This window comes from Manis javanica, chromosome 3 (genome assembly GCF_040802235.1).
Source record: "Manis javanica isolate MJ-LG chromosome 3, MJ_LKY, whole genome shotgun sequence".
NCBI lineage: Eukaryota > Metazoa > Chordata > Mammalia > Pholidota > Manidae > Manis > Manis javanica.
In genome coordinates, this window is record NC_133158.1 from 197,283,616 (window position 1) to 197,310,518 (window position 26,903).

Sequence of the window (26,903 nt, forward strand, 5' to 3'; positions counted from 1 at the left end):
TATGGGCTTGAATTTTTTAAACTAAGCATTAGTTTTTATTTCAGAATCTTTAATGATTATAAATTCCAGTGTTCTGTCAAACTTTAATGGAAAGGGTATAAAGCAAAATGGTTCAGAAAGACACTCGTACCCCATACCCTGTACCCAGTCTGGAGAAAAGATTGGACAAACTGTTCTCTTGTGTTGTCGCACACTGGGGGTTTTGCTATCCTTTTCAGTCGTGACTCTTAGAGCACTTTACAAATATATTAATGATTTCTTTGGAAATATATATGAGGAAATGCTTAAAACTACCTTTTCAGGTTCAGAAAATTCAAACTTAGTTCATTGGTTAAGTCTTTCAGAAATTCCAAATTTAATATTTTTGTGAAAATATCAGTTCATTGAAGAAAAATTCAAATATGCATGCTTTAAATGTCCATAGCATGGAAAATATTTTTTCTATGAGAAAACTAGCTGAATAGTTCTTCCTATTGGTACATTTCACTGTCACAAAGTTTAGAACAAGGAGCCCCACATTTCATATACTCAAATTTATTTGAAATAAGTTTATTGAAATGTAAATTTCATATATTCAAAATTATACTTCATTATTTTGTCATTTACTAGTTCAGCTACAATAATTGTTAAAATGAAAATAAACATTAAAGTTACATAACTTTTTTCTTTGAAATGTGTACTTTTTTCTCTTCAATCTCTTTAAGAAGGAAATCTAGGAAAGGTAGAAAGTATCCCTTCTTTCCAGATAAGGGAACCATGGCACACTAAATGATTTTCAACACCTATTTTCATAATATCAAAAGTGAAAGACCGTGGAAATAGTATACTCGTTTTGTTTCTGTAGAATTATATTTGCCAAAACCAAAATAAAATTTACTCTTTGAATCTAGGCTTTTTATTTTATTTAAAATTCAAAAAGAATTATCTTAAAATCAATCATGATTTCAGTGGTTTCCTTCTCTTGGTAGTACATTCCATGTTCACATAAGTACTGAATTCTGACAAACTGTGTTCATGTCATCCTATATGTTAGATGAAATAAATGATGGTCATGAGTACTCAAAGGCTAATAAAGCTTTTATAATGATTGTTAAGTAATTATGAGTTAGTGAAACAGATTATAGGCAAGGAAATAAGAAAGATTAAGCAGCAGATATAGAAACTGACTCCAGGGTATGCTAACTCTAGAAAATGTTCATCTCAAGCTTTCAAAATTAATTAGTCACAAAGAGGTCTGTCTCTTTAGGAATTTATAGTTAAAAATTAATGATCTTTATGCCTACAATAGGTTTATAATGCAAATTAGCTGGTTATTTTAGGACAAATGTTCTGTACCCCATCCATATATTTGAAATATTCAAATGTTAAAACAATGTATTTATATTTTATATGGGAATAATGATAGTACTCACATTTGGTCAGTCCCCTTTACTAAATCTATACTCATTTGGCTATGCATTTAGGTTAAAAAAATCGCTTTCTTTTGGTACTTCCCACAGTCCTATCTGAAATAACTGATATTGGTCATGACTGACTGTTCATATTAAAGATTGGATGTGTGTATGTGTGTGTGTGTTAAGATTACATATCCTAATGTAACTGATATGTTCATTTTTAATAGTTTGTTAATAATATAAAATTACATTTCTTTCAGTACTGAAATTAACTCTCATTAATTACTATTTGTTATTATTACTATTACAATAATAATATTTTTCTCCTTAGGATTCCTCCCTTTAAGGGAGTGATAAGCCCATAAATTCCTGGGGTCTTACCTGGTTCAAAAACTGAGTCCAATGTCCTCAGGAAGAGAAATCTGTAAAATAAGCCCACACTCCAGGGTACTCCATCCCAGTTGCCATTGCTGTTTCAGTGCCCTGAACTGACACACCTTCTGATGACCGACTGCTACCTCCTGAAGCTGGACTCATGAGCCACAGCTCTGTGGCTTCAGTTTCTGAAAGTGCAGAGAATAAAGAAGATGGTCTGTCTCTCTCTCTCCACTCTCTCTCTCTCTCTCTCTCTCTCTCTCTCTCTCTCTCTCTCTCTCTCTCTCTCTCTCTCCTTTCTCTCAAAACAGTTAAATGAAATCTTGGTTCTAGACTGGAACAAAGATCTGTTCCAACATGGCTTATATTCTTTTCCACTTAGACATAGAGTGATTAGCTAAAGGAAGTTAACATTCTAGTTCTATAAGTACAAATATGTAGAAAATGAGGAATGTTGAAGGAATGTCTCCTTAAAATTCTTACTTGATAAGAAGGCTATCTGAATCTCTTCAGCCTTACCAGATTCCTCTGATAGACCTGGGGAGACCTGAATATGCAAACAGTAGGTCTGTAACATTATGGAAATTATGCAAACCATTATTAATAACCCAGTTGTTTCTCTTGGAATGTGTCTGGACTCACCTACCTCATATCATGTAGTTTACCAGGTTGTCACACAATTCAGTGGAAATTCTTAAAGTGCCTTAGGATGCAAAGGAGGAGGAGGCAGAGAAATACAATATGGTGGTCTTGATATGTCTCTACATACAACTGCTTTATTTTTTGTTTATTTTTTATTGAGATATAATTGACATAAACATTATATTATACAGCAGCTTTATATTTTAACTAATTTTAATTTAAACAATTCAACATAATACTTTTGATGTGGGACCTGTTGTTTGAATGGATGAATAAAATTAATCACTTTTTCCTTATTACTGATATTGTCAAGGACTTTCCCCAGGGCAAAAGTTTTACTCCAAGGTAGGTTTCATTAAGAGTGGTATAAACCTGTTTGCCAAAGTTAATATAAAGGTCTCCAACAAGAAATTGTAGTCAATCCCCAGATTCCTTTCGGTCTATCATACCATATCAAGATTTTCAAACAGAGATGTTATTTAGAGAAATTTACCCTCATTCAATATCAGAAAAATCTATTATAATAACTGAAGAAAGTCTTGAAGAATTACTAATAAGGTTGTTGCTGACACATATATTTTTTAAAATACAACTTTATTTGGAGTAAATGAGTGATTAAACAAACCTCTGAAATGGATCACAGACTATATGGTATCAGTCAGCTCTGAAACTACTTTTTCCTATCTTTATTATATAATTATGTCTGGTAGACCCAAAATAATCATTTTTTTTTGTAGGCTAGAAGAATGTTTATTTTTCATCTAGGTGTTTTAAGTGCCTACTATACATTTTTAATACAGAATAAATGGGATTTTTTAAATGCTTAGTTGTTTCAATCTTTTTTTTTAATTGAAGAATCATTGATATACAATCTTATGTTGGTTTCAAATATACAACACAGTGGTTCAACAGTTATTCATAGTCCTCACCTCCTCTAGTGTGGTCACTATTAACATAATAAGGTGTTACAGAATCATTAACTATATTCTTTGTGTTGTATTACCATCCCCATGCCAACTTATATTGTGATTGCAAATTATTGTACCCCTTTATCCCCTTCTCCTTCCACCCAGCCCCCAGCCCCTCCCCCTTGGTAACCACTAGTCCCTTCTTGGTGTCTATGAGTCTACTGATGTTTTGTTCCTTCTGTTTTGCTGTTGTTATACTCCACAGATGAACGAAATCATTTGGTATTTGTCTTTCTCTGCCTGGCTTATTTCACTGAACATAATACCCTCTAGCTCCATCCATGTTGCAAATGGAAGGAGTTCTTATCTTTTTATAGCTAAAGAATATTCCATTGTGTATGTACAGTTTTATCCATTCATCCACTGATGGACACTTAGGTTGCTTCCATATCTTGGTTATTGCAAATAGTGCAGTGATAAACATAGGGGTGCATATGTCTTTTTGAATCAGGGATTTTGTTTTCTTTGGGTAAATTCCTAGGAGTGGAATTAATGGGTCAAATGGTATTTCCATTTTCAGTTTTTTGAGGAACCTCCATATTGCTTTCCACAACAGTTGCACCAAATTACATTCCCTCCAACAGGGAAGAAGAGTTCCCCTTTCTCTGCATTCTCGCCAGCGTTTGTTATTTCTTGTCTTTTGGATAGTGGTCATCCTGACTGGTGGGAGGTGATGTCTCATTGTGGTTTTAATTTGCATTTCCCTGATACGTCTTTTCATGTGCCTGTTGGCCATTTGTATTTCCTCTTTGGAGAAGTGTCTGTCCTCCCTTCAGGTCCTCCACCCTTTTCTTAATCAGATATTTGTTTTTTGGGTTTTTAGGCATATGAGTTCTTTATGTATTTTGGATGTTAACCCCTTATCAGATGAGTCATTTCTGAATATATTCTCCTGTACTGTAGGGTACCTTTTTGTTCTGCTGATGGTGTCCTTTTCTGTACAGAAGCTTTTCACTTTGATACAATTCCACTTGTTCATATTTTATTTTGTTTCTCTCGCTCAAGGAGATATGTCCAACAAAAGTTGCTCGTGCTTACATTCAAGAGATTTTTGCCTAGATTTTCTTCTAAGAGCTTTATGGTTTCATGACTTACATTCAGGTCTTTGATCCATTTTGAGTTTACTTTAGTGTATGGAGTTAGACAATAATCCAGTTTCATTCTCTTACATGTAGTTGTCTGATTTTCCCAACACCAGTTGTTGAAGAGGCTGTATTTTCCCCACTGAATATTCATGGTTCCTTTTACATATATTAATTGGCCATATATGCATGGATTTATATCTGCACTCTCTATTTTGTTCCATTGATCTGTGGGTCTGTTCTTGTGCCAATACCAAATTGTTTTGATTACTGTGGCTTTGTAGTAGAACTTGAAGTTAGGGAGCATAATCTCCCCAGCTTTTTCCTTTCTCAGGATTGCTTTGGCTATTTGAGGTCTTTTATAGTTCCATATGAATTATAGAACTATTTGGTCTAGTTCACTGAAGAATGCTGTTGCTATTTTGATAGGGATTGCACCAAATCTGTAAATTGCTGACCCAAAACAATGTTTACACTAAAGAAAAAAATTTGAGAACCTCGAACTGATGGAAATAATATAAGTTCAGTACAAAGCATTTTTTTCTGAATCATTTGAGAAAAAGTCACCAACATAATATTTCATCATCCTTACATACTTTTGTGTACTTTTACAAATAAAGACATTTTTCTTATCTGCACAATGCAAGCATCAAAATAAGGAAATTGGCACAGATAAAGTGCTACCATCTAATCTTCAGAACTGATTCAGATTTTGTCAGATGTCCTAATAATGTCCTTTTAAGCAAAAGGATTCAGTTCAGAACCATACTGTATGCTTCAATTTCATGTCTCTTTAGTTACCTTTTGCCTAAGGTTATTTACTTAGTCTTTCCTAGACTTTCATGACCTTGAAACTTTTGAACACTACAAGTCATGTATTTTATAGGGTCCCTCAATTTGGGGCTTGTCTGATTTTTCCTCAGGATTAGATATAAGTTAAGCATCTTTAGCAGGACTATCAGAGAATTGATGCTGTTGCTCTTTTAATTGTATCAAGTCAGGTGGGGCTCAATTTCAATTTGTGTCATCACCAATAATGTTTCCTTTTATCTCCTCATTTAAGTGGTACCTGTCAGGCCTTTTCACTGTTAATGCACCCTTTTTTCCTTTGTAATTAATAAGGATTTTATAGGAAGGCACTTTGAAACTTAAGTAAATACCTTATTCTTCCACAAGCTTTCCATTTATTCATTTACTTTATCAATTTTGATTCATAGTATCCTATTTTATTCAATTACTATCATTATTTATGTTAATGCTTAAATTACCCCAATTTGGCCAATGCTTTCAAACTGATTTCTATGTCCTTTTGCTGTCCCATCATTTTTTAATATTTCCTTACTTTTTGTTACATGTTCTGGACTCAGGTGGTATTTTCTCTACCTGACTTTGACCTGAAATCAGTCTTTTTTAATTTTTTCTTTTTATTGGAGAATGATATTTAGGAGCCAAGATTTGTTAATAGATCTGCTCATTGCTCTTGGGTTTTAGTGGTTCCTGGGTCTCTCAGCGGACAGGACGTGTGACACACCCCCACATAGATGTTCTCCCACCCCACTCAGACCCCAGTGAGCTGTGTAGGACCATCTCCTGCATGAAAACTCACCTCACCCCACTTAGGCCTGGATACCCCACCCTGCGTGGCCTTCCTGTGCAGATACTCCTCACCCTGCTTTGCTCTGACACTCCTCACATGCTGGAGCTGTGTGTTGCCCTTCTCCCTCCACTGAGGCTCCAACATACAGCACCTGGCTGCCCCTGCTGCCTCCTTATTTGAATGCCTTCCTTGCCGTGCTTGGGGTCTGACACCTGCTCTAGTCCACCATGGTTACCCCTTGGCCCCACCTATTGGCTTTAGGACTGAATTGTTAGGGAAGGGAAACAGGAAGGGGAAGAGCTACATTTTTTTCCTGATGTATGTTTTACTCTCAATGTACCCTCTAGAATATAACCAACAGACCTCTGATGAATGAGTGTTCTCACACAGCATGTCTACCCTTTCCCTCGCATGCCCTGAGTTTTACTCTGGTGAAATACCCTCTTCCACTCTCAGTACATGTGTTTTAGGAAAGACTGACTTCACCCCCTTGAACCAGGGGTAGACTCATTCACGGCCAGTTTGACCACAGTCTCTTGGCATTAGTGATGAGACAAGGACCATGGGTATAGTCAGAGTAGGGTGACGGTCTCTGGAAAAAGCAAGGCAGGATATTTATAGTTGAGCAATGTAACTACATGAAAGGAAACCCCCTATCAAAACTCTGTATTCAACATTAAGCTCTAGAGTGATTCTTCAGTGAGATCAGTTAATGTTCCCCAGATAAAGGAAAGCATCTCAGCATAGCCCATGTTTTTATTATGCTAATCATTTATAACACATGTAAAATTCACTTTGGCATGCTAAAAGGGACTTAATGTCTCATCAAGCACAAGCATCCTAAGACCACTTTTAACAAGTTCACACCCCTAAGCCCTTTATCAGTTCCCCCAAATCCTCAACTGCCTGTAAAACCCCTAGACAATGCACCGCTATGGGCTCTCTTGTCCCCTCCTGGCATGAACTTGAAGCTATGTCCTCTCACTTTATCTCTAAATAAAGACTCTCCCTGGCTCTCCTACTTTGAGTGTTTGCAAAGTTCATTCTTTGGCTCTGTGAACAAGAACCCTGGCATCAGTGGTTAGCATTACCTTTTAGTCTGTTGCTTAGGCCAAACAAAACACAAATAAACAAAAAATTATGCACTCATCCATGACTTCTCTTTGTCTCTCATACCTCACATTCAATTCATGAGTAATTGTCTTCCTTCAAAACACACCCTAGTATAAGCATTTCTTTCTACCTCTGCTACTTATAGAGGTACCCTAGTCCAACCATCTTCATCTCTCACCTGATCTCCTGCCTCCAGTCTGTTCCACTATTAGTATTCTTCACACCAGAGCCTGGGTGAGTCTTCTAAAACTTTCACACAGATTATGTCACCCTTCTGCTCAACAGGCATCATAAGCTTTCCCTTATACTTAAAGCAACGTCTTCACACTGTGGCCAACCAGGGCCTACATAAGAATCTACTTCACTTGAAAACCTTGTAGCACTGCAGTTGGCTAATTGGCTGTGTCCCCCCCAAAGGATTCTGGTTTAATTGACTTGGAGCAGGGCCTGGACACTGGTTTATTTTAAAAGCTCCCCAGTAATTTTAACATGCAGCCAGAGCTGAACATGATCTGGTCTGTTTGTCAGAACTCATATGTATCACTCTTACCCCACTCACTCCAACCACCTGGGCCTCTCTGCTGTTCCTGGAGCACATCAAAGATGATTCCACTCAGGGTCTTTGCACTGCTGGATGCAATGACTTCTAACACTGGCTGCCCAAAGTTAAGCCAAACTTCACAGGTTAAGGGCACAGCCTTCCATAAGACTGCCCTCGTTTCAGTCACAGCAGCAAGCACAGGGCTTCCACGCCACCTATACTTCTAATCAACTGGTTACAAATTCAGGAGTTACACAACCCCTTCAGATTTGACAATTCACTAGAACAACTGATAGAACACAGGAAACCACTTTACTTAAGATTACAGTTGTATATAGCAAAAAGGATACCATACCCATTGGGTATATCAAAAAAAGACAGGGTGAGGTCCGAGTATGTCTCACATGCAAGCTTTTGTGTCTTCTTGGTAGAGAGTCAGGCTGCATCACCCTCTCAGCACAATGATGTATATCAATATGCTCAAACTTCATTGTCTTAAGTTTTTACTGGGATTTCATGGTGTGGGTATGATTGCTTGAATCGTTAGCTGTATGACTGAACTCAGTGTCTAGTGGCACACTCTCTGTGAAGGTCAGGCAGGTATCACCTGGCTCAAACCCTAACCCTCTAATCACATGGCTGGTCTCAGCATGGCCAACTCCCTTATAAGTCATCTCCTTAGCATAAACTATCAAGAGGCCCAACATGAGTCACTTCATTAGCATACAATCAGGGTCCAGCATGAATAACAAAGATACTTAGGAAATTCCAAGGATTTAGAGATTACCTCCTAGGAGCCAGGGACAAAGGGCCAGCATTTATTCTTTATTATACACCACTGGGTAAAGGCGTACCTGACCAGATCTACCCTGGACATTTCAGTTACATGATCTAATAAAATTCTTAACTCAAGTCAGTTGAGTTGCATTTGTGCAACTATTAGAGTCCTTCATGACACACAAATCAATTGGCTTTTCTGACACCTATGTGTTCCCTCTAGTTTATATTGTATGTAATTGTTGGTTGGATCAATCTTCCTAAAGAACAGTTCTGATCTTGACATTCCATTGTTGAAAATCCTCCAGGGATGAGTTACTTGAGTTGTTTTTTCTCTCTACTAGTCCAAAATATTTAGGCCTACATTCTATTCAAGTCCTACATTCTATTCATCTGGCTGTCATTTTCTTGATTTCCCACAACTAATCTCAGATATACACTTAAACTAAAATGGACTACTTGCCTTTTCTCAAATGCTTTTTTGCACTTGCCCATTCTGTGCCTGTTAGATCATCCTGTTTGGAATTCCCAGCCCCTACTTTCTGCTTGTCAAATTGTCCTCATTTACCTCTTCCATGTATTCTTCTCTGGTAATCCCCAGAGGAAGTAATTTCTCACTATAAATTCTTCAGCAGTGAGAACTTTTCTTTATGTTTCTCTCATGACACCTATCACATCTTGCTTATTATTATTATTATTTGTTCCTTATTGATATATGCACCCTTTCATTATATTAATTAAACCAGTATTTAATGAGTTCTTACAATGCTCTAAGAACATAAAAATGGACAGTTTGTGTCCTAAAGCAGCCAATTATCTAGTAAAAGAGGAAAATAAATCTTTTATTAATTGATTTTATCAACCAGCTGTTATCTACCCAAATATTTTATCTCCCATAGCCTGTCAATTCTCTCTTTCTGGAATTTCTAGTAGATGTAATTTGGACTTTTAAATTTTTCTCCATGCCTTTTCATATTTTCTACTTTCTAAAATCTCTGTCCGACATTCAAGAAAATTTGCACAAATCTATCTTCACATTTATTAATCTCTTTAGCTGGTTCCAATCTGCTGCTTAACCTATTTATCCAGAGGTAAATGCAAATGACTATTCATATCTAGAAATTATAATTCATTCTTTTATTATTTTGTCTTTTTTTTATAGTGAAAAGTAAATTTCAAAAACCATTAATTTTTTCAGTGCCTCTAGATTTTCAAAATTGAAAACATACTTAGATTATGGTCTTTTTTAGATTATTTTTCTATATATCAAATTTTTAGATGAAAAAATATCCTGTTTATTATATTCCTGACTCTTTCTTATTCATTCCTTATACATGTTTATTATGAGCTCCCCATCAGTGAGGTTCATTTCTGTCTGAGGTCATTCCATACTGCATGGGTAGCAGATTTTAAAATTAACACCTTCCAGGTTAATAGTAACATCCCCCATGTGCCCCACAGGCAACTATGGCCCAGGACCATGATAATTCCTAGACCTGAGGTTTCCTGCAGGACCAGGTTAAGTAATTTCAGATTATATCCCAATGAAAGCTACAGGCTTAGAATTTTTATTTTTCAGAGAAGACTCTTTTTCTTCCTGCAGAGAATTAATTGTCATTTCTTATCCTGTTGGCTGAGATTTTTGGTCCTCACTCACTGGGATTACAGTTTTGAAGGGTTCTGGGATTCCATAGGCTTCTCTGTTCCTGTTCCTTCTCAGATGAGCATGAAAGGGCTTTTCTATTCCTGATGGGTGTTAAAACCCTGGTCATTACCAAATCAACACCACTGTTCCCATCAGCCTTCCAAGGTTGTTGCAGCCTCAATTCTTATATTTATCCCTTTGGCTTTTGATTCCTTCTGTGTTTATGGCACTCGAGGATTCCCTTTCTTTCAGCTAAAAATGAACTTTTCTGGGGGGATGGGGGTTATTTGTTTTATCCAGTGTTCCTAATGACTCAGAGCTAGAGGGCTTCCATGTTACCTTAGTCCACCATATTGCTGGAACCACAACAAAAATACATACGTATTCAACTACCAGCCCAACACATACCATAACAGAAAAGTGAAGGAAATCCTATGGAAATTCATAAAAGGTACTAATTCTTTGTGACAGCAGGGTTTGAAAAAGTCTTAATTGAGTAAGAGTCAATTAAGACATAATAAAACAAAAATCTATTACTCGCAGTTCTGGAGGCTGGAAGACTGAGGTCTGGGTGCCAGCATGTCAGGTGAGGGTCTTCTTACAGGTTGCAGACTTCTTGTTCTGTCCTCACTTGTCAGAAGGGGATAGGGAGTTCTGCAGGGTCTCTTACGTAAGAGCATTAATCCTATTCATGAGGCTCCAGCCTTAGGACCTAAGCCCCTTCCAAACACCCAACTGCCTAATACCAATACTTTGGGCATTAGGATTTTAACATATGAATGTGGAGAACACAAACATTCAGAACTTAGCAGTGACTAACAATTGAATTGGGCTTTGAAGAATGTATAGGTTTTGACCTGAAGAGAAGGAGAGGATGAGTCTGGTGGAGGAGATCCCAGATGAGGAGTGAACAGTCATGAAGGCTCATTTTGCAAAGTGAATTTAAGTCCTATGTGGCTGGGCTTGTGTGTGGCTTACTGGATGTAGTTTTGGAGCATGTGGGTGAAAACAGTCCATCATTTACATACAAGTCCTTTCACAGTGCTTTGCTGTGTCACACATTCTAACTATTTACTGGATGAACAAATACAGGTGAGAGAACGATACCAAAGTAAGGCATAGAAGCTGAATACACAGTGTAATACTCAAATGCAACACTATCTCAGTTTCCTCACCTACAAGCAAGACAGTAGAATGATCTGACTCTTAAAATTCCTCCTGGTTCTAATATTCTATGATAATAATTTATATAATTTAGTGCCAGTCCCAATTAGTTCCAGTTTAAGCAAGGAAAACATGTAGATGACTTTCTGTTGGTGGTCAATGAATTTTGTTCTCTAACTGCCATCAGGAAAGAGAGTGAAACATAGTCTTAAAAAATGCTGTTTAATGTGGTATTTGTCAAAACTAAGAGAATCAGAGGTTGACCCACTGCAGGGCTATATTCTTATAACCTACTCAAAGTTGCTGCTCTCCTGGAACAAACAGAAAGCCATTGCCTTGAAGTTCCCTTTTGAAATTAGAGTTTCAGAAGCTTTTTCTGTGTGCAACCTTCAGTTTCAAAAAATAAACAAAAATATGAAGACTTCTCCTTGGAGGCAACATTTAGAACAATAACCACAAAAGTTTGAAAGGGAAACTCATTGTCCAACAAAAGAAAAATCTAGCTTTATTCTATTTTAAAAAATTTATTTTACTTGCTGAGTTTTCTAAAAGTTCCTTAGATAGAAACAAAAGGGAAATGAGACAGTCAAGAATCTTCCAGTTTGTGTTTGAAGTGAGTGAAAAACCAGCCATCACCGTTATCATTTAAGAATAAATTTTTAAAAGGAATAAAAGAAAAAAGCCACTATCATTCATTTTTATGATGGCCACAATGCACTTATTCATTGAGGCATTCTTTTATTTATTAGATAGTTGTTGAACATCTAATAAGTGTCAGATATTGTGTAAGGCACTAAACTGAGACATGGCTTTGCTAGTAATTCCATAGTGATCACTCAACATGGTAAATTCAGTCTTTCCTTCCACATGGCTGACATTGTAGACTGACTGACTCCATTTTTGTTTAATCATTTAAGTAGGCTTTTCTCTACTGCAGAGTTTGGAATGCTGAAAATTTCATTTCCCATGATAGGTTCCTCCAATTTGGTGCACTTGCTTGACAGGCAGGAAGCAAAAGTGAAATGGAGGCCATTTTCCTGACTTCCGTCTTATTCCATTGGCAAACAAGGTAATGAAATGTGAAGTTTTCAGGTAGTAATGTAGCCATGTTCATAATCCAACTCTCTGTGTACTAAGAGGAGTTACTCTGGAGAGGAGGCCGAGTGCCACTGTTCAGTGGCTTCTTTCCTTCTTCCTAATTTCTTCACTACAGCTATGACTGTATGTTTTTGAACTCAGTTGTTCAAATGTTAGCCTGAGAGGAATAGCTTCCCAGTGAATTGGTTCTAAGGAGTGGTTCTAGGTTTCATGTCTAGAGACCAGGCTTTACGAAAAATGTTATTAGCATTTAATTCTATGTGTTAAATCCTTTTCCATTTAAAATAGGAAGAGTAGTTTCTGTTTCCTGCACTGAATCATGCCCAACACATCTTCCAGTGTTATTTAGCAATAATACCGGAACCCTTGGAGATGCATATTTGGGGTGTTTTTGTTATAACTGATCCATGTGTATATATTTAGTTCCTCTTTTCTTACCAAGTAACACAATGAAAATTAGGATATACACATATTAGGCAGACATATGCTGTACAGGTTAAAAGCCAGGCTCCAAGTCTGATAACCTGAGGTTCTCCGAGAGAATATACGTTTCCTGAAAGCTGGAACTTGGGTTCACCATGGATTACCCAGGTTCTAGAAGAGTACCTGGCACAAAACAGACCTATATAATGAACTTTGTTTGAATGAATTAGTTTAACTTCCTCTTCTAACACTAGCTGAATTACATGGCTCCATTGGAGGAGCTAGACTGGGGGCCTGGGAGTACTGTACTTTACTAGGGACAGAACTGTGGATCCAGGCTGGTTAGCATGGGCACCAAGGCTGCTATAGGTCCCACCATTATGGATGTAATGGAGATTGTGTCCAAGCCTGACCTTCCCTCAAGGTGAGTATGGGAGAGCTTTGGGAGACTGGGGATGAGCAGCAGGGGCTGAGGCTCTTCACGGAGTGAGCAGGTGGAGCCAGGTGAATCTGCAGATGTGCATATATTGGGCCTAACACACCCATTTGTATTCACATGCATGAATGGTCAGATATACAGTTCTTCTGCCAGCCTTCCCCAGGAAAAATACAATGTTTTTGTTCTTTGGTGAAAGCCGTGTTTATCTGCTGTGGGTCACCTGATTGCCATTGTCCAGACAATTATTCCCAACAGAAAAAATATTCTTTCGTCAGCTAAAATAGTTTCCCAGCATGACATAGAGTAAGGATTTGGACTGTGACAAGTAAATGGATCCCACACTAACCATGTGACTTGGGCAAGTTACCAGACTTCTTGAAGGTTCAGTTTTCTATGGGTCAAATGGGAAAGTAATTGTCATCAGGAAGGTGTAAAGAGTCAATGTATATATGCAAAACACAGTTCTTCCTTGACTTCTCCAGTTTAAACATGAACCCAGTAATGTATGCTCTCCTCCGCCTACTCTCTGAGAACCCTTAATCACTTCCTGAACCTCATCTCGTTGCTTTGTGCATTACAGTATGTCATTCATGGAGGATTTCTGTGCATTGCTTATTGAGCATCTCCTATTGCAAAATATTGCAGTAAATGCTATGGGGCACACAAAGATGAAGAATACGTCATGATAAAAATTCATTATGATACGAAATAAATAAATAGTACTTGGTTGAATTATTTGAAACTGATGTTTTTATGGGTCAAAGTGGTCAAATTGTTTTAATAGCATGTGATTGTACTTATCTACTCTTGCCGTGCTTACAATCCAGTGAGATACATCTGTAAGTACCTTAGGGAGTGCACAGAATTACACACAAAGGCTTATGTGGATGAATGAGAAAGAAAGACAACTGATGAGGAAGTTATGGGCAGAATTTGTGGGGTTTACCAGGGTCTCAAAGTGCCAGCAAAGGGGGATATCAGTCTTATAAGTAGAGGCCCAAAGGAAGCATCATCCAGAGTTCTGGACAGGACCTAATCCACTGCTCATTTAGAAGACGAGCTGCCAACAAAGGAACTTGGAAGGTTTATTTTAGAGGAGCTGAAGGCATTTTGATTGGGTTAAGGAGACAGAGGAACAATTTTCCTGCAAAGGAGAGTGAGAAAGGTGTGTCTGCGGTGAGAACAGCAAGATGCCCCAAACAGCTCTTAAGTCTCATTACTGATTAGCATCTTAGTTTTAACGAAAATTTAATATAATGATGAGAACATGTGGTGATGGATCTCACTTCAAATTGAACAATTAAGGCCTTGAAATCACACAGCTGCATTTAAAAAATTGTGGTAAAATACACATTAAAAATTTACTCTTTTAAACCCTTTTAAGTGGACAGTTCAGTAGCATTCAATACGTTCATGTTGTTACACAGCCATCACCACCATCCATCTCCAGAATTTTCTTCATCATTCCAAACTGAAACCTATACCAAATAAACAACTCCTCCGCATTCCCTCCTCCTCTCAGCCCCTGGCACCCACCACCCTACTTTCTGTCTCTATGAATTCGACTCCTCTAGATACCTCATATAAGCAGAATCATACAATATTTGTTCTCTTGTCTCTAGCTTATTACATTTAGTATAATGACTTCAAAGTTCATCCATGTTGCAGTATGTGTCAGAATTTCCTTTCTTTTTATGGCTAAATAGTATCCCATTGTAAGTATACAACATACTTTGTTTATCCATTCATCCATCAACAGACATTTGGGTTATTTCCCCCTTTTGGCAAGAGCTACTTTTTTAGACAATCCAGGGAAGGAAAAACTAGGCTAGCTTCAGGCAGCTGGTAACTCACCAGCCCTGGTTGGGAGGATGAGATGTATGCACCCATCATCTCCTCGATGCCCTTGGAAACTGAGTGAGAGATTGCCAGGTAGACCTTTTCCCAGCCTGGGATGGAGCCAGTGAAGGCCTGAGACTCTGAACCCCAACCCACATCCAATGTCCTTAGAGGGTGGGGGGCAGATAGTAGCCCTTGGAGACAATATTCCACCAACTGCATCACATCCCACCACCCACAGCAGGCTGTAAATTCTCCTTTTTCTAAAGGATTTTTGGGCAAAAGCTTTATTTCCTAAGAATCCACTTACAAATTCCTTTACATTATGATTAGCATGTATAATGTTGTGGGGGGCACGAGGAGGGATGTGCAACACAGAGAAGACAAGTAGTGACTCTACAGCATCTTACAATGCTGATGGACAGTGACTGTAATGGGGTTTGTGGGGGGGACTTGGTGAAGGCGGGAGCCTAGTAAACATAATGTTCCTCATGTAATTGTAGATTAACCATGCCAAAAAAAATTCCTTTACAAATGAGGCCTCAAGGAGTATGACTTTGGAAGTAGCAGCAAGTGGCAGCTCATTAACGCCTCCTGCTTATGTCACACTCTGTCCATCCTTTTCCTGGTGGCGTCAGGAAGGGAAAGTCAGAAGACCTGCCCTCCAGGGGCCCAAAAGGGAGAGGGAGAGCTGCCTTTCCTACTTATTCCTAACACCTCTTACTTTTTAACTCCTCTCACTTCTTTCCCCAGAGAAGAAAAGGGCAAGGTTTTTCACTTTGTAAAAATGTGTTGGTACAACATATATTCTAATTATAGCCTTACCATCATGGTACCATAATGGTTGCTTCAAGGTAATAATAGATTTTGAGGAGTACAACACCCATATTCTTTTAGTACATGTGTAATTACAGTGCACATTCTGATTAAAATGCTTCTTACCTAGGCATTCTTGGTCAAGGGAAAACAACAACTGTGCTTCTATTTTCAGTTAGTCTGTTTATCCTCTTAGGCCTAAACCTGCTTAGTGATACATGTGCTGTGGCACTGATGTCCTTTTTAGCAGCCACACAAAGAGGACTTGAGTGTGCAGATTGACTACAGTGTAACTGCAACCTTCAATCATATAAGAATTTTCGTGCAAGACCTCAAATGTTAGGGTCTTAAGCCCTGTGATTCTCTAGCAAAGAAACATCATTACCATCTGGGGAAGAGGGCTAATTTTTACCCTTAATGCTTAGCTTCCTTCTCTGGCTAATGCTTAGAGTAGTTGGCAGGTGGAGAAAAGATTCACAGGAGTTAAAATATACTCACAATAATCTGTTTCCATCTATTAAGAATTAATTCACTAATTAATCTCATTGGCAGATTTTTCAAGAAGTATGCAGTGAAAGTCATAAACTGTTTTAAAAATTGTTTCTCTATTTTAATGTTTGTCTCATGAAAAGTATAGAATTTCCTCAAAAAACTCTAGTCAAAAACTGGCAACATCCACACTCCCTAATGTTTCTGACACCTTGAGTACCATTGGGAAGTGTGGGGCTGATTAATTATAAGTAGAGATAAAATATTTAGAGTCATAATTTGTTTCATGACTTGAAAAGACAGAAATGGTTGGAAGGAAAACAGAAGAAGGAGTAAGAAGAATAGAAGTATAATCTTGGCTCTGCCATGTACTAACCTCTGGAGCCAATCATTTAAGCATTCTGAACTGCAGTTTATTAAAAAAAATAGCAATGGTTGTTTTCTCAGTGGCATGGTTTAGCAATCTGAAACAGTTGTGTATTCTAAGCATGGGCAAATTGGTCAATAGATTAAGGATAATGGAAGCCCAAGTTTTTTATTGTAAGAAAAGGGAGTGACAAATATGAATAATAAAAAATAAGAACGAACCCTGCAATGTTGTAGTAGAACTGGCTCAGAATGATTTCTTGGCTTATAGGAGAGGAGAAATTGAGAAATTGAGAGAGAGAAAGAGGGAGGAAGAGGAGGCTGATTCAAGGGGTCAGGAAGGAAAAATACAAGATATGCCTGGACTAACTTCATATGCCAGAGTGACCAGGCAGACTGAAGTTCTCAGAATCCGCAGAAATCTTGGTAGCAGATTGGATTATGTAGGCTGGTTGGTTTGAGATAATTGTTTTTGAATCTGAAAGGACCAGGTTGGAATCTGAACTAAATAGAGGGAGGCCAAAACAAAGCATTCTGATGACATTATTTTCCTTAGATTGTAGATCTAATGGGCCCAAGACCTTTTGATCTTCCTTGATTTTATGCTTATTATCATAATGGGTATGTAAAGCCAAAGAAAAAAAGGATCCTATTATATCAGTTTCTATGTTGTAGATAATTCTAACTTGGAAACCTATGGAGATAACTTGACTCCTTTTGTTGCATCCACTCCCTGAGCAGTTTTAAGATTCAGTGATGGCTTCTCATTACTCTTAGAATGACAATCAGAGCCCTTACCATAGTCTGCAAAGCCCTGTGCAATTCATACCCGGCCCTATACGCTTTAGCCACGCCCCTGTCCACTGACCTGTCCTTAGGTCCGTCTTCAAGCCAAGTTTATCCCCCTCAGGGCCTTTGCTTATGCTCAGCCTCTGCTTGAGATGCTCTTTTCTACCCTCTTTGTTGAACTAACTTGTACTCTGACTTCCAATCAGCTTCCCAATAATCGCTTCCTAAAAGATGCCTGCCCTCTCTGCTCTTAGCGTAGGTTCCCTGGTCTTCTTTATTATATTTAACAAATTGACATTCAAGTATTTGTTTAGAATAATTATTTGTTTTATTTCTGACTCCACACAAGATTGAATAAGCTTCATAAGGTCAGGGATGATAACACATATCCATAGTAGGGGCTGAATACATATTTGTGGAAGGAAAGAAAGGCAAGTTAAGAGATAAATAATTCATTGTTGTTCTGAAAAAAATTCATGTTATTTTTTTGATAAAATGTTAAATTTTCTGGAAATGTTTGTTATATTTTTTTACTTAAAAATTATTACTGTTATATTTAAATCATTACAACTGGAAATATTTAAAATGAGTGTTTCATCCATAATTTTAGTTTATTAGTTGCTTTCTTAGAGTCATGAACTGTAGTTTTATAGGCACACAAAGTGTTGTGCTGTTTAATGTTAAATAATTGACACTTTAAGTGTGAATCTAATGTGAACACTGGTTGATATTTTCATTTACATTAATGTTTAAGATAAAGGTGAGAAGATGAAAACATAAGATCTTTCCCCATTTCTCAGTGAGGGGAGAAAATTTTTTGCTAAGTTGGGTCATAGTGAAAATATTACTTTTTAATGCCATTCACAATGTAATGACAACAGATAGGGCGCACTTTTAAATTTAATCTGCACTGTTAACATATTCTTTACCACTTTCTTAAGTCTAGACAACCGACAAAACAAAACAAAAAAATCAACCCTGATGTGCAGTGCTTGCTCACTTCCTTGCTGTAAACACTCCCATCATGGCAAATTTCAAACTGACACTGAGACATAAGGTGGAGCTGGAAAAATATACAGCACTGTGCCATTACATAGTATTTTACTTTACAGGCATTTGTTCAATTTTTAATAGTGGTTGTGCTTCATAGCTGGCTTGTAAAATTCCTGAAAATGTAACAATTGGCTCTCATAAGCCTACAGTACAGATCAGCTCCAGCCAATCACTGTATGTCTACCTGCAGGTGCACATACACAGCGTGTACTACTCAGAGTTTTAGTGGGGATACACTTTGTGTTTTACGTTTCTGTTTGTTTTTTATTTCATCTTTCCACTATTAAATTTAACAGCCCATTTATTGATATATCAGGAATATACTTAAACTTATCTTTTCTGTTATAAATTTAGTTGATCTGCAGCTTTAAATGATTTTAATATCTATAATAAATATATTTGTACATTTTAAATTCTCTGTAGAAATATTTGCCAAGAAAACACTTTTTTTTTTTTTGAGAGGGCATCTCTCATATTTATTGATCAAATGGTTGTTAACAACAATAAAATTCAGTATAGGGGGGTCAATGCTCAATGTACAATCATTAATCCATCTCAAGTCTAATTCTCGTCAGTCTCCAATCTTCTGAAGCATAACGAACAAGTTCTTACATGGTGAACGAATTCTTACATAGTGAATAAGTTCTTACATGGTGAACAGTACAAGGGCATTCATCACAGAAACTTTCAGTTTTGATCACGCATTATGACCTATAAACAATCAGGTCAAATATGAATATTCATTTGATTTGATTTTATGTACTTGATTTATATGTTGATCCCACATTTCTCCCTTTATTATTATTATTTTCGGTTTTGATTTATGACCTATTTTTAATAAAATGCTGAAGTGGTAGGTAGATGCAAGATAAAGGTAGAAAACATAGTTTAGTGCTGTAAGAGGGCAAATGTAGATGATCAGATGATCAGGTGTGTGCCTGTGGACTAAGTATTAATCCAGGCTAGACAAGGGCAGCAAAACATCCACGGATGCAGAAGATTTCTCTCAAAGCAGGGGGGGTGAGGTTCTGAGCCTCACCTCTGTTGATCCCCAAATTCTCACCTGATGGCCCCCCTGCGACTGTGCCTGTCTTAGGTTGTTCCTCCCTTGAGGAATCTTACCCGTCTCTGGCTAACCAGTCCTCTTCCGGGGCCATACAGGGAAATGTAAAGTTGGTAAGTGAGAGAGAAGCCATATTGTTTGAAAAGGTTAGCTTTTTACTTCTTTGCAGATTTATGCCCTGTGGCTTCTATGCCCAGCACTTGTCTCGAGGTATCTTTACCACCTGGAGGAATTATGATACTCGGTAAATTCGATATGAGGCACGAATTCTATTTAAGGGTTGTAATTAGGAAGAAAGAAGAAAAGCTACAGATGTAGCATATGGAAGGAAACATGGGAGGATTGATTATTTCTTTGACATATCTTCTTGTAGAGTACCTTAAGTATGTATAGGTTTTAAACTACTAACTAATTTGCACACACATATTAACATAATAGGAATACGGTGACATAAACAAAGCAAATCTATAATTACCATCCATCTCCAGTGAAGCCAAGAAAACCATTTAGGCACCCTAGGCATTTGTGAAAATTTGTCTATGATATGATGGATATTGTTCAACTGTACTTGAACAGTCTGAGAGAAATCAGACAAATTAAAGCAGCCCATTTCTGGGATCTGTTTACATCCCATATGTTCTTTTAACCATAGATAGACTATAGTCATAAGATTTTGGAGTGCTACACCTTGCACCCTCCCAACTCCTGGTTGAGTTCCAACAGTACAGATCTGGTCAAATTCGTTGTCTCACTGTATGCACATGCCAGCCTAGACATCTCCCTCCTCATTCCTATGGCAAGTCCAGGAGACGGTGGGCTGGATGCAGCCACAACCGCAGCATCGTCTGGATCCCTGTGGAGGCTTTTTGATGATCATCCCCCGGCACGAGTCCTCCACAGAGTGCTGATGCCGGAAGCTCCTCCTCATATCGTATCTTAGTTCATTTTCTGGGTATCCAAGCTAGGCCTTGATCTTCTGCATAGAAACAAACAGACCCTTTGCCCACACTTTGACATGCCCTCTATACCATTGTGCAGAACTCATTGGAGGTCAGCACACAGTAACTGCTTCTTTTTTTTTTTTTTTATTAAGAGGAAGGAATATTATCAGAAAAGAGTACCTCCATAGCTGATCATCTGACACCCTTTAAGTGATCAACATTAAGGATATTTAAAGCATGCGTTGATCTTTGATTTACCAATAGTTTTATCCTATCAAGGAGTAATCCCCCTTTTCTTTCTTTCTTTCTTTCTTTTTTTTTTTAATTTTTAATCTATACTTACATGAAGAATACTATGTTTACTATGCTCTCCCCTATATCAGGTCCCCCCTAACAACCACATTACGGTTACTCTCCATCAGCTTAGCAAAATGTTGTAGTCACTACTTGTCCTCTCTGTGTTGCGCAGCCCACCCTCCCCTTTCTCCCTCCCCCCCATGCATGGTAATCTTAATACACACCTTCTTCTCCCCCCCCCTTATCCCTCCCTGGCCACCAATCCTCCCCAGTTCCTTTCCCTTTGGTACCTGTTAGTCCATTTTTGGGTTCTGTAATTCCACTGCTGTTTTGTTCCTTCAGTTTTTCCTTTGTTCCTATACTCCTCAGATGAGTGAAATCATTTGGTATTTCTCTTTCTCCTCTTGGCTTATTTCACTGAGCATAATACTCTCCAGCTCCATCCATGTTGCTGCAAATGGTTGGATTTTTCCACTTCTTATGGCTGAGTAGTATTCCATTGTGTATATGTACCACATCTTCTTTATCCATTCATCTACCAATGGACATTTAGGTTGCTTCGAATTCTTGGCTATTGTAAATAGTGCTGCGATAAACATAGGGGTGCATCTGTCTTTCTCAAACTTGATTGCTGTGTTCTTAGGGTAAATTCCTAGGAGTGGAATTCCTGGGTCAAATGGTAGGTCTGTTTTGAGCATTTTGATGAACCTCCATACTGCTTTCCACAATGGTTGAACTAATTTACATTCCCACCAGCAGTGTAGGAGGGTTCCCCTTTCTCCACAGCCTTGCCAACATTTGTTGTTGTTTGTCTTTTGGATGGCAGCTATCCTTACTGGTGTGAGGTGATACCTCATTGTAGTTTTAATTTGCATTTCTCTGATAATTAGCGATGTGGAGCATCTTTTCATGTGTCTCTTGGCCATCTGTATTTCTGTCTGTTCAGTTCCTCTGCCCATTTTTTAATTGGGTTATTTGTTTTTTGTTTGTTGAGGCGTGTGAGCTCTTTATATATTCTGGACGTCAAGCCTTTATCGGATGTGTCATTTTCAAATATATTCTCCCACACTGTAGGGTTCCTTTTTGTTCTATTGATGGTGTCTTTTGCTGTACAAAAGCTTTTCAGCTTAATGTAGTCCCACTTGCTCATTTTTGCTGTTGTTTTCCTTGCCCGGGGAGATATGTTCAAGAAGAGGTCACTCATGTTTATGTCTAAGAGGTTTTTGCCTATGTTTTTTTCCAAGAGTTTAATGGTTTCATGACTTACATTCAGGTCTTTGATCCATTTTGAGTTTACCTTTGTATATGGGGTTAGACAATGGTCCAGTTTCATTCTCCTACATGTTGCTGTCCAGTTTTGCCAGCACCATCTGTTGAAGAGACTGTCATTTTGCCATTGTATGTCCATGGCTCCTTTATCAAATATTAAATGACCATATATGTTTGGGTTAATGTCTGGAGTCTCAAATCTGTTCCACTGGTCTGTGGCTCTGTTCTTGTGCCAGTACCAAATTGTCTTGATTACTATGGCTTTGTAGTAGAGCTTGAAGTTGGGGAGTGGATCCCCCCTACTTTATTCTTCTTTTTCAGGATTGCTTTGGCTATTCGGGGTCTTTGGTGTTTCCATATGAATTTTTGAATTATTTGTTCCAATTCATTGAAGAATGTTGCTGGTAATTTGAGAGGGATTGCATCAAATCTGTATATTGCTTTGGGCAGGATGGCCATTTTGACGATATTAATTCTTCCTAGCCATGAGCATGGGATGAGTTTCCATTTATTAGTGTCCCCTTTAATTTCTCTTAAGAGTGACTTGTAGTTTTCAGAGTATAAGTCTTTCACTTCTTTGGTTAGGTTTATACCTAGGTATTTTATTCTTTTTGATGCAATGGTGAATGGAATTGTTTTCCTGATTTCTCTTTCTATTGATTCATTGTTAGTGTATAGGAAAGCTACAGATTTCTGTGTGTTAATTTTGTATCCTGCAACTTTGCTGTATTCCGATATCAGTTCTAGTAGTTTTGGAGTGGAGTCTTTAGGGTTTTTTATGTACAGTATCATATCATCTGCAAATAGTGACAGTTTAATTTCTTCTTTGCCAATCTAGATTCCTTGTATTTCTTTGTTTTGTCTGATTGCCGTGGCTAGGACCTCCAGTACTATGTTAAATAACAGTGGGGAGAGTGGGCATCCCTGTCTGGTTCCCGATCTCAGTGGAAATGCTTTCAGCTTCTCGCTGTTCAGTATAATGCTGGCTGTGGGTTTATCATATATGGCCTTTATTATGTTGAGGTACGTGCCCTCTATTCCCATTTTGATGAGAGTTTTTATCATGAATGGATGTTGAATTTTGTCAAATGCTTTTTCAGCATCTATGGAGATGATCATGTGGTTTTTGTCTTTCTTTTTGTTGATGTGGTGGATGATGTTGATGGATTTTCGAATGTTGTACCATCCTTGCATCCCTGGGATGAATCCCACTTGGTCATGGTGTATGATCCTTTTGATATACTGTTGAATTCTGTTTGCTAATATTTTATTGAGTATTTTTGCATCTACATTCATCAGGGATATTGGTCTGTAATTTTCTTTTTTGGTGGGGTCTTTGCCTGATTTTGGTATTAGGGTGATGTTGGCTTCATAGAATGAGTTTGGGAGTATTCCCTCTTCTTCTATTTTTTGGAACACCTTAAGGAGAATGGGTATTATGTCTTCTCTGTGTGTCTGATAAAATTCCGAGGTAAAACCGTCCGGCCCCGGGGTTTTGTTCTTGGGTAGTTTTTTGATTACCGTTTCAATTTCTTTGCTCGTAATTGGTTTGTTTAACTTTTGTGTTTCTTTCTTGGTCAGTCTTGGGAGATTGTATTTTTCTAGGAAGTTGTCCATTTCTTCTAGGTTTTCCAGCTTGTTGGCATATAGGTTTTCATCGTAGTCTTTAATAATTCTTTGTATTTCTGTGGAGTCTGTCGTGATTTTTCCATTCTCATTTCTGATTATGTTGATTTGTGTTGATTCTCTTTTTCACTTAATAAGTTGGGCTAGAGGCTTATCTATTTTGTTTATTTTCTCAAAGAACCAGCTCTTGGTTTCGTTGATTTTTGCTATTGTTTTATTCTTCTCAATTTTTTTTATTTCTTCTCTGATCTTTATTATGTCCCTCCTTCTGCTGACTTTAGGCCTCATTTGTTCTTCTTTTTCCAGTTTTGGTAATTGTGATGTTAGACTATTCATTTGGGTTTGTTCTTCCTTCTTCAAGTGTGCCTGGATTGCTATATACTTTCCTCTTAAGACTGCTTTCGCTGCGTCCCACAGAAGTTGGGGCTTAGTGTTGTTGTTGTCATTTGAAGAAAACACTTTTTAGGAGTGGCATTGTGGATAAAAATATTTTTATGATTCTTGTTCTCTTAATGAGTTAGAAAGATCAACATTTAGTTTATAGTTCCACACATAGAAATGTTTCCCAGTGCGCCACTATTTAGAGGGAAATTTATTATCCAGTAGCATTGTAGGACTACATCAATCATTGATATCAAACTTACCCCTAGCAATAACAATTACATAGGAGGACAAATGTTAACATGTTTTACTTGTTCCAGGGGTAGAGTGCATTAATAGTTTAGGGGGTGTGGATAAGGCTTTTCACACACTTAACAGTAATGGGGATCACTCACTAGTTTCACTGTATCCATTGTCACATGACCTATATTGATGAAATAATACCAATCTGTCCAGGGTACAAATGCCTCTTGTTCCTGGGGATTGTTTTTTCTAGATTCTGACTCCTCTCTAATTTCTGTAAGGAATTAGCCCCAATCCTGCCCCACAACCCAGAATTCAACTAATAGGGGAACTTCAGTATACTCAAGCTGTTCCTAGCTTGGTTTTGAACCACTTGCCACAACCCTTCCCTTGGAATGCACTCTAACCCTCTCTGCACCTGCTTGCCTTGCTCATTTTCTTATTTTCAGCTTTTCCTGATGTTTGAAACTGTCTGAATGGTTCAGTACACAAGGTCCCTTGGACCCAAATTAATTTCTCCTTTATTTATACCACATTGCAGTGTCTTGCGTAAAAGCCATTTCTGATATGAGTGGGTGTTAGGACTGTGCATCTCAGAGCCTCTCCTCATCTTCCTGCCCAGTCCTTCATGCAAACATTCATCTAAAAAATATTCATCCTAGACGCAGCTGGGCTAGAGTGAAAACAAGGCAGACCAGCTCTGTGCCACAAAGGAGCTTCCATGCTAACGTGGGGAAAACAGTTAGCAAGCAGGTGCGTGAACACCAGAAACTTTCAGTGAGTGTAAGGAGCTAGTTTTTTTTTCTTTTTTTTTAAGTAGAAGCATGTAGGACAAAAGAGGGCCAGGTACGTGAGTGGAGGACACTATTAGGGAAGGGGTGAGGGAAGGGACTCTCAGGCGGCAGTGTCTGACTTACATGAATGGCCCAAGGGGCCACCAGATGATGCTTGGGGGCAATAATACTACTGACTGAGGGAACAGCAAATGCAAGGAGCCTGGAACAAAACTGAGCCTGATTTGCTGAAGAAAGAAGCGCAGTGTGCCTGAAGTGTAGGTAGAGAGGGAGAGACGCATGAGCTGTGGACAGAGAGGGAGGCAGGGTCCACTTCACGAAGAGCCCTTGATTTGAGATCTTAGTGAAACTGGAAGTTATTTAAGAGATTTTTGCTGGCTTACCTTTAAAAAGAGCTGAGGTAGTCCGGAAGCAGGTAAATCAGTTCGTTCTGCAGCCCGGGTGAGAAATTATGTCAGTTTGGAAGTTTGCACTGTGCTGGTGGCAGTGGAGCTGGAGAAAGTGGACAGGTTTGAAATATGTTTTAGAAGTGGAGCTAACAGCTCTATGATTTAAGTATATGGACAGGAGAGAAGGACGGGAACCAAGGACTATTGCTATTTGGGTTTGAGCAACTCTGGGTGGATGGTTATTCATTCACGGAGTTGGGGAAATAAGAGCAGCCCTTTTTTATTTTGTTAATTTAGAAACCAAGAGCTCCATGTTAGGCGTGCTGCATTTGAGACAGAATTTCAGGAGGGAGTGTGTCATCAAAGAAGAGGGCAGAGAGAATTGAGAAGGAATAGCCAGTGAGGGAGTAGGGAAGCCAGGTTGTGGGTAGTGGAGGCCAAGAAAGTGTCTCAGGAGGGAAGGTTTGGTAAATGGGCTGCATGCTGTTCAGAAGCAAAAAATACAAAGATGGGAAGCATTTCATTAGCTGCTGCAATTTGGAAATTGGTGACTTTGACAAGAAGTTTCAGGGGAGTGGAGGAGGTGGAATACTGAGTGACGGAGGCTGTGAGAAGCATGAATACAAACTACTTTTTTGGGTAAGCTAAGCTAAGCTGTGAAGGTGTGGCAGAGACACTAGTTGACTCTTTGACATCCATCTTTGTCTTTCACTTTAGAAGCAGAGCCTCAATTTTACTTAAACTTTGCTGCCTGGAGTACAGACTTCCTTTTCCAACCTCCCTTGCAGCTGGGGATGGGGGTAACCTTATGACTAAGTTCTTAGCCTGGTATTTCTGGGGAGGCTTCCTAAAAGGAAGCAATTCAGCCAGGAGGAGCACCATTCCTACCTCTTCCCTCCTTTTTCCTGCTACTTGGAATGAGGGATGTGATGACCTCATGAGCAGCCATACTAGATTATGGGGTGACTCAGAGCATGGAATCAAAATCCAATGAAGTGGAAAAGAGCTAGAAGGAGGCTGGTCTCTGATAACTCAGTGGATTGCCTGCCTTTGCCCTCTGTAATGTGGGAGAAAAAACAGCTGCATGTTTAAATCATTTTTCCCTCTCTTATGTTAAACCTATTCCTAATTCATGAAGAACTGAGGCAGAGAAATGGGTGGTGGGTTAGAGATAGGTGTGAGGTCAATAGTGTTTTGTTTCTTAGTTGACTGATCTACTGAGTAGGAATTAGATATTCTGATCTATTCTTTGGACAAAGTTCCATAGTTATTCAACATACCTGTTATAAG